Source organism: Silurus aristotelis (assembly GCF_946808225.1).
Source record: "Silurus aristotelis genome assembly, chromosome: 19".
Lineage (NCBI taxonomy): Eukaryota > Metazoa > Chordata > Actinopteri > Siluriformes > Siluridae > Silurus > Silurus aristotelis.
In genome coordinates this window covers 148,113-157,102 of record NC_139592.1, presented here as the reverse complement: position 1 = coordinate 157,102, position 8,990 = coordinate 148,113, and the positions used below count along the sequence as shown (strand labels likewise).

The following is an 8,990-nucleotide window of genomic DNA, read 5'->3' as shown; positions in this document are numbered from 1 at the left end:
GAGAGTAGGGAGTAGGGTGTAGGGATTAGAGAGTAGGGAGTAGGGATTAGAGAGTAGGGAGTAGGGTGTAGGAATTAGAGAGTAGGGAGTAAGGTGCTGTGGTGTTCTGCACATGTTCTCAGGGTGAGTAATGATGTGCTTTCTGCCTGCAGCTGGAAAAATCCTGCAGCTGCTGAAAATGTCAGCGGTGTGAATCATTCAGCATTCACTTCCTGTCCACTGCAGAAAACACAAATGTTTTCACTCTGAGTCAAGTCACAAGTTATTTATAGAGTTCCCCCCCCCAACCCTTCAAAACCCCAACATCCCCCAACACCTTCTAAACCTCCAACAGAACGTCACCGGTATTAATGCACCCCTCATTGTCATGGTAACGTTGGCACTAAAACCCTCCAAATACATGCATATAATTGTGGATCACTTTACACGAGACGTAAACAAACCAACGGATTTTATACAGTGTCCAGTTTTCCGATTCATATAAACACTGTAGTCCAAATGAATTCATACAGACTGATGCAAATCGTCCACATGCGACCACTACACACACACACACACACACACACACACACACACACACACACACACACACACACACACACACACACACACACACACACACATTCTCTCTGTTTAATCACCAGCAGGAGGCATCACATAACTTTTCAGTTAGACTTCAGTAAAAGTTGATGGCGAAAAAAGAAGATAAAGTTGAGAGCTGTGTAACGTTAGTAACATTACCAAATAAAAAATTTACATTCAAATAAAATCATTATACATTTATTTTCCTTTCCTTTGCAAAGTGCCAAATAAAAACCATGACATTTAATGATATGACTCAATTAAATACATTTTTAAAGGTGTAAAAAAAAAACACTACTGACATTACACAACTGATATTACACTACAAACTTAACAACACTGATATTACACTACAATCTTTACACCACTGATATTACACTACAAACTTTACACCACTGATATTACGCTGCAAACTTTACACCACTGATATTACGCTAAAAACGTTACACCACTGATATTACACTACAAACTTTACACCAATAATATTACACTACAAACTTTACACCAATAATATTACACTATAAACTTTACACCACTGATATTACACTACAAACTTTACACCAATAATATTACACTATAAACTTTACACCAATAATATTACACTATAAACTTTACACCACTGATATTACACTACAAACTTTACACCAATAATATTACACTATAAACTTTACACCACTGATATTACACTACAAACTTTACAACACTGATATTACACTACAATCTTTACACCACTGATATTACACTACAAACTTTACACCACTGATATTACGCTACAAACTTTACACCACTGATATTACGCTAAAAACGTTACACCACTGATATTACGCTAAAAACTTTACACTACAAAATTTACACCACTGATATTAAACTACAAACTTTACACCACTGATATTACACTACAAACTTTACACCAATAATATTACACTATAAACTTTACACCACTGATATTACACTACAAACTTTACACCACTAATATTACACTATAAACTTTACACCACTGATATTACACTACAAACTTTACACCACTGATATAACGCTACAAACTTTACACCACTGATATTACGCTAAAAACTTTACACCACTGATATTACGCTAAAAACTTTACACTACAAAATTTACACCACTGATATTAAACTACAAACTTTACACCACTGATATTACACTACAAACTTTACACCAATAATATTACACTATAAACTTTACACCACTAATATTACACTATAAACTTTACACCACTAATATTACACTATAAACTTTACACCACTGATATTACACTACAAACTTTACACCACTAATATTACACTATAAACTTTACACCACTGATATTACACTACAAACTTTACACCACTAATATTACACTATAAACTTTACACCACTGATATTACACTACAAACTTTACACAAATGATATTACGCTACAAACTTTACACCACTGATATTACACTACAAACTTTACACTACAAACTAGACACCATCAATATTACACTATTACATCACTAACTTTACAGCAATGCCATTACCCTACCATTACACCACTGATAATACACTACTCACACTGACATTACACTAAGAAGTATTGACCATTACCATTTAAGAAGTACTATTACACTTATGTAAGAAGTGTTATGGTAGTGATGTAAGTTTAGTGTGAGCACTGACATTACATCACTACCATTATACTTCTTACATTTCCCTACTGACCTTACACTACTGACAGTAGTACTATTTGTTAGAAGTGATTACAACCCCAATTTAAATAAAAGTTGGGACGCTGTCTCAAATGTTATGAAAAACAAAATGCAATAATTTGCACATCTCATAAACCCATATTTTTTCACAATCGAACACAGAAATCATGAAATGTTTAAAGTGAGGAAATGTACCACTTTACTAAGAAAAAACAATCATTTATGAATTTTGATTATTTTGATACATTGAGAAGGGGCTACACAAGTCTGGAAGTGTTACAACTAATGAGGTTCACTGACAGAAGGTCAGTAAGATGATTGGTTATAAATAGTGTATCTTAGAGAGGCAGAGTCACAAAAGTAAAGATGGGCAGAGCTTCACCAATCTGGGAAAAACATTATCTAAACATTGTGGAACAATTTCAGAAAAATATTCCTTAAATCAATAAGACTTTGAAAATCATCTCATTTATCTCTGTTCACAAGGGATAAGGGTGAAAATCAATATTAGAGGGTTGTGATCTATGTGCCCTCAGAGGTGACTGCAAGTAAAACAAATATGATTCTATAATGGAAATCACTGCATGGTCTCATTAACACCTCCAGAAATCATTGTCTGTGAATGCTGTTTGCTGTTTCATCCACAGGTTAAATCTCTATCATTCAAAGAAGAAGACATGCGTGAACATGATTCAGAAGCACCACCATCCCTTCTGGGCCAAAACTCATTTAAAATGTATTGAGGCAAAGTGGGAACTGTTCTGTGTACAGATAAATCAAAATCTGATATTTCTTTGGAAACCATGGACAGTGTGCCCTGCAAACTAAAGATGAGAGGGAACATTCAATTTGTTACCTGCTTTTCGGGTTTTGTATGGGAGTGCATTAGTCTTTGCACATCTGGAAATTTTCCTAAATGAAGAAAAGTGTTTATAGGCTTAAGAGCAAGATATTGTTTTTGACAAAATTCCTCTCCAGTAGCTGGTCTCCTCAGTTCCCATACATATACAGACTGGTTTAAAAAGAAGAGGAGATGATTCACAGTGGCAAACATGGCTCTGTCCCAACCTTTTGAGATGTGTTGCAGCCATACAATTCAAAAAGACCTTTTATTTTCTTTAAAATCGTTAATTTTCTCAGTTGTAACATTTGATGTTTTCGGTGTTCCACTATGGATAAAATGTCTTTATGATTTGCAAATCATCACATTTGGCGTTTATTTACATTTTACACAGAATTGCAACTTTGTGCATTTGAAGTTTTAATATGATCAAATGAAATGACATTAAATAAAATATGAAATAAGAATTTTCTTTATTACAGCTAAGTCAAATTTTTGTGGAGCGTAAACAATAACTCAAATGGTTTAAAGTAACTGTGTATAATCCTGATACAGATCTTTTTATTCCTCTGGCAGCATAATGAACATAAACAAACAAAATAAACTGAATAAGTAGGGATTGCATTAACTAAAGCTGTAAAAATTGTGAAGAAATGTGTGTTATAAACATCTGAAGCTCATCATTACACTGTGAACAAATTCATCTCTGTCTAACAGGAAGTCTTGCCAAAGGCTTGGGATGACCTTTGACCCCTCTTGACCTTCTGACTTTCCTGCAGTGTGAATATTACGGTTCACTTTCAGATAGATGGAATCTTTCAGCGGTGACTTGAGATCAGATTTCCTCTGACTGTGTTTGTGTGTTTGTGTCTGTGTGTAGTTGTAAAAGTGAATTTAGAGTGTTCTATAAAGCTGCAAACTTCCGCCTGTTAGTAATTTAGATTTTATTTTGTCTATCTATATTTAACATTACAATTTGACTTTAAATTAAAAAGAGAAAAAGATGGTCAGAATGGTGAAGGTCAGAGGTTCCTAATGATCATACCTGGAAGTAAGAGGAAGTCATAAAGTGAGTGAGTGCATGACTGCTGGTGAAAATAGAACCCTTGAAGCTGGGCAAATGTAATGTGTGTATATGTGTGTTTGTATATGTGGGAGTGTGTGTGCAATGAGGCACATCATAGCCAGTAATGACATCATCAGTCTTCGACCACTTTCCTTTTAAACTGTGTCTGAGGCCTTATTCACACATATAGAGAAAAACATACTGTAACATCTCACTCTATAACATAACACACTAACATTTCACACTACAACACACATTTACATTGTAGACTGTAACATCACACACTAACAATTTTTGTATATACATTTTTCTCTTTGTTTTACATAAATATCTTTATATATCCTTTATATCTTATATTCTTATATTTTATTTTTTATAGTTTTTTATACTTTATACTTTATTTATCTGCTTCTTTTCTTTTTCCCCATCCTATTCCCCTCATGCTGGACCGTCATATAAAGCATTTCACTGCATGTCGTACCCTGTATGTATGTGTATGTGATGAATAAAATTTGATTTGATTGATTTAAAATCACACACTGTGAAATCACATACTAACATCACACACTAATATCTCACACTGTAAAATCACACACTAACATCACACACTAACATCTCACACTGTAAAATCACACACTAACATTACACACTAACATCTCACACTGTAAAATCACAATAACATCACACACTAATATCTCACACTGTAAAATCACACACTAACATCTCAAACTGTAAAATCACACACTAACATCACACAGTAACATCACACACTGTAAAATCACACACTAACATTACACACTAACATCTCACACTGTAAAATCACAATAACATCACACACTAATATCTCACACTGTAAAATCACACACTAACATCACACACTAACATCTCACACTGTAAAATCACACACTGTAAAGTCACACACTAACATCTCACACTGTAAAATCACACACTAACATCTCACACTAACATCACACACTGTAAAATCACACACTGTAAAATCACACACTAACATCTTACACTGTAAAATCACACACTAACATCTCACACTGTAAAATCACACACTAACATCACACACTAACATCACACACTGTAAAATCACACACTAACATCACACACTAACATCACACACTAACATCACACACTGTAAAATCACACACTAACATCACACACTAACATCACACACTAACATCACACACTGTAAAATCACACACTAACATCACACACTAACATCTCACACTGTAAAATCACACAGTAAAATCACACACTAACATCTCAAACTGTGAAATCACACACTAATATCACACACTAACATCACACACTGTAACATCACACACTGTAAAATCACACACTGTAAAATCACACAATGTAACATCACACTGTAAAATCACACACTAACATCTCACACTGTAAAATCACAATAACATCACACACTAATATCTCAAACTGTAAAATCACACACTAACATCACACACTAACATCACACACTGTAAAATCACACACTGTAAAATCACACACTAACATCTCACACTGTAAAATCACACACTAACATCTCACACTGTAAAATCACACACTAACATCTCACACTATAAAATCACACACTAACATCTCAAACTGTGAAATCACACACTAACATCACACACTAACATCACACACTGTAAAATCACACACTGTAACATCACACACTGTAAAATCACACACTGTAAAATCACACAATGTAACATCACACTGTAAAATCACACACTAACATCACACACTGTAAAATCACACACTAACATCTCACACTGTAAAATCACACACTAACATCTCACACTGTAACATCACACACTGTAAAATCACACACTTACATCTCACACTGTAAAACCACACACTGTAACATCACACACTGTAACATCACACTCTAACATCACACACTAACATCACACACTAACATCACACACTGTAACATCACACACTAACATCACACACTGTAACATCACACACTACCATCTCACACTGTAACATCACACACTGTAACATCACACACTGTAACATCACACACTGTAAAATCACACATTGTAACATTAAACACTGTAACATCACAAACTAACATCTCACACTGTAAAATCACACATTGTAACATCAAACACTAACATCACACACTAAAATTACACACTATAACATCACACACTAACATCACACACTAACATTTACACTAGCATCTCACACTCTAACATCACAAACCAACATAACACACTAACATCTCACACTGTAACATCATACACTGTAACATAACACACTAACATCTCACACTGTAACATCATACACTGTAACATCACACACTAATGTCACACACTGGAACATCACACACTGGAACATTACACACTAAGACCATACACTGGAACATTTCACACTGTATCATCACACACTGTAACATAACACACTGTAACCTCTCACACTGTAACATCTCACACTGTAGCATCTAAAAGTGTAACATCACACACTTACATTACACACTGTAACGTCTCATACAGTAACATCTCAGACTGTAACACAAACTGTAACATCACACATTAGCATCCTACACTGTAACATCTGACACTGTAATATTTCACACTAATTGATTGAGAAGAGTTTCACACTGTAGAGCTTTGGTAAAACAGAACACTTCCTGTGTGGACAGGAAGTGCTGCTGTGGCTCAGTGTTATTAGAAGAAACAGCAGAAATGTGAGACAGAAATGTTTCTCTGATTTACAAAGTTAACACACAGTTAGCAAGTTAGCACTTATGTACATCTGCATATTTTGCACATACCCACACACCAACCTCATTATAATGGGAATTCCAACATGGACCCAGTCTACTGATCTCCATTCCATCATTTCTCCCATGTTACACTGCACACACACTCCTGCTTCTTGTATTTGCACTATGATACCTTTATAAACTTGGTATTTATATCAGGTCTATATATATATATATGTGTGTGTGTGTGTGTGTGTCTTTTTGTGTCAGTGCTGATTCAACACACACTTAGTGTTCAGTAGCTAATGCTAACATCAAGATTCAAAACACACACACACACACACACACACACACACACACACACACATGAACAAACACATATAGATACACACACATGAACAAACACATACAGACACACACATGAACAAACACATACACACACACACACACACACACACACACACACACACACACACACACACACACACACATGAACAAACACATATAGATACACACACATGAACAAACACATACAGACACACACACACACACACACACACACACACACACACACACACACACTGAAGCCTATTTTCTTTCGTTCTCCATTTCCTTTGGACAGTGAGCTCTGAGTCACTGAGGGTCTGTTCCCAATTTTCATCTCTCTCCTTAACTCCCTCCACCAAGAAAGAGAGAGAGAGAGAGAGAGAGAGAGATCTCCAAAAACAACACAAGTTAAAAAAAAAAGGCACAAAATGTGTCCAGTCCTTCAGCTGAAACACACACACACAAACACACACACAAACACACACACACACACACACAAACACACACACACACAAACACAAGCCTCTCCTTGTTCAGCCAAATCTTATCGGCTTTTTCCTTCCCCTCCGAGTGAGAGAGAGAAAGAGAGAGAGAGAGAGAGAGAGAGAGAGAGAGAGAGAGAGAGAGAGAGAGAGAGAGAGCGTGGGAGAGGGAACCTGCACCCACAAAACAACAGGAGGAAGCCGGTAATCTGAGACCAGAGAGAGACAAGCTTAGAGAGAGAGAGAGAGAGAGAGAGAGAGAGAGAGAGAGAGACAGAGAGACAGAGAGAGAGACAGAGAGAATTGTGTGTATTTGAGAATTTTTACAGAAATCAGAAGCTGGCATGAACTTTTGCTGCACACAACACACTGCAAGTTCCCTCTGTGTGTTTTTCTCTCTCTCTCTCTCTCTCTCTCTCTCTCTCTCTCTCTCTCTCTCTCTCTCTCTCTTTTTTTTTTTTTCTGTCCATTATTAAACCCTAACAAGAAGCATTAGAGCAGTAGAACAAGTCACTCACCAGATCAGAGCGTGTACTTCCACTGAGTCAAGAACTTCACACAAGTGTTCATGTTCCACGTCCTGCTCCAAGAGACAAAAACAGTGTCCAGGAGAGACACAGAGAAACAGAGACAGTGTCTGGGATAAACAGAGATAAACAGAGACACAGACAGAAAGACAAAAACAGCATCCAGCAGAGATAAAAAGAAAGTGAACAAGGGAAAGTGCTGAACCTCTCTCTTTATCTCTCTATTCGTCTCAGTGACTATTACGATCCCTTAGAGTCTAAGTGGAGGAAGAAATGAGCTGTGTGTGTGTGTGTGTGTGTGAGGGGTTGGAGGTGGGAGGGACCCTCAGTAAGGAGGCCAGGGGCCGTCTGCATCTGTGACACACACAATGGCAGGAAACGGTGTATTGGAGAGTAAAACACAAAACCCGAGACATTATTGAGGAAAACGTGGAATAAAAACAAGCTCTTAAATCAGTGGAACAGAACCAAGCCTAACCATAACCCTAATCCCACCTTAAATCCTAACCCCTAGTCCTAACACTAATCCTACCCCAAACCCCCTAGCCCTAACCCTAATCCTAACCCCAACCCTAGCCTTAACCCCCTTACCCTAATCCCACCTTAAATCCTAACCCCTAGCCCTAACACTAATCCTACCCCTAACCCCCTAGCCCTAACCCTAATCCTAACCCCAACCCTAGCCTTAACCCCCTTACCCTAATCCCACCTTAAATCCTAACCCCTAGCCCTAACACTAATCCTACCCCAAACCAC

At 36.8% G+C, this 8,990-nt stretch overlaps 1 protein-coding gene across 1 annotated transcript in view; it reads right to left on the bottom strand.

The window, feature by feature from the left end:
- hdac7a (histone deacetylase 7a) overlaps positions 1-8,535 on the bottom strand; it is a gene marked incomplete at its 3' end in the record, with an annotated part of 54,288 nt that extends 45,753 nt beyond the window's left edge. Inside the window, exon 1 of the mRNA XM_083521165.1 lies at positions 8,226-8,535. The remainder of the gene's footprint in view (positions 1-8,225) is intronic.
- Positions 8,536-8,990: the final 455 nt, after the last annotated feature.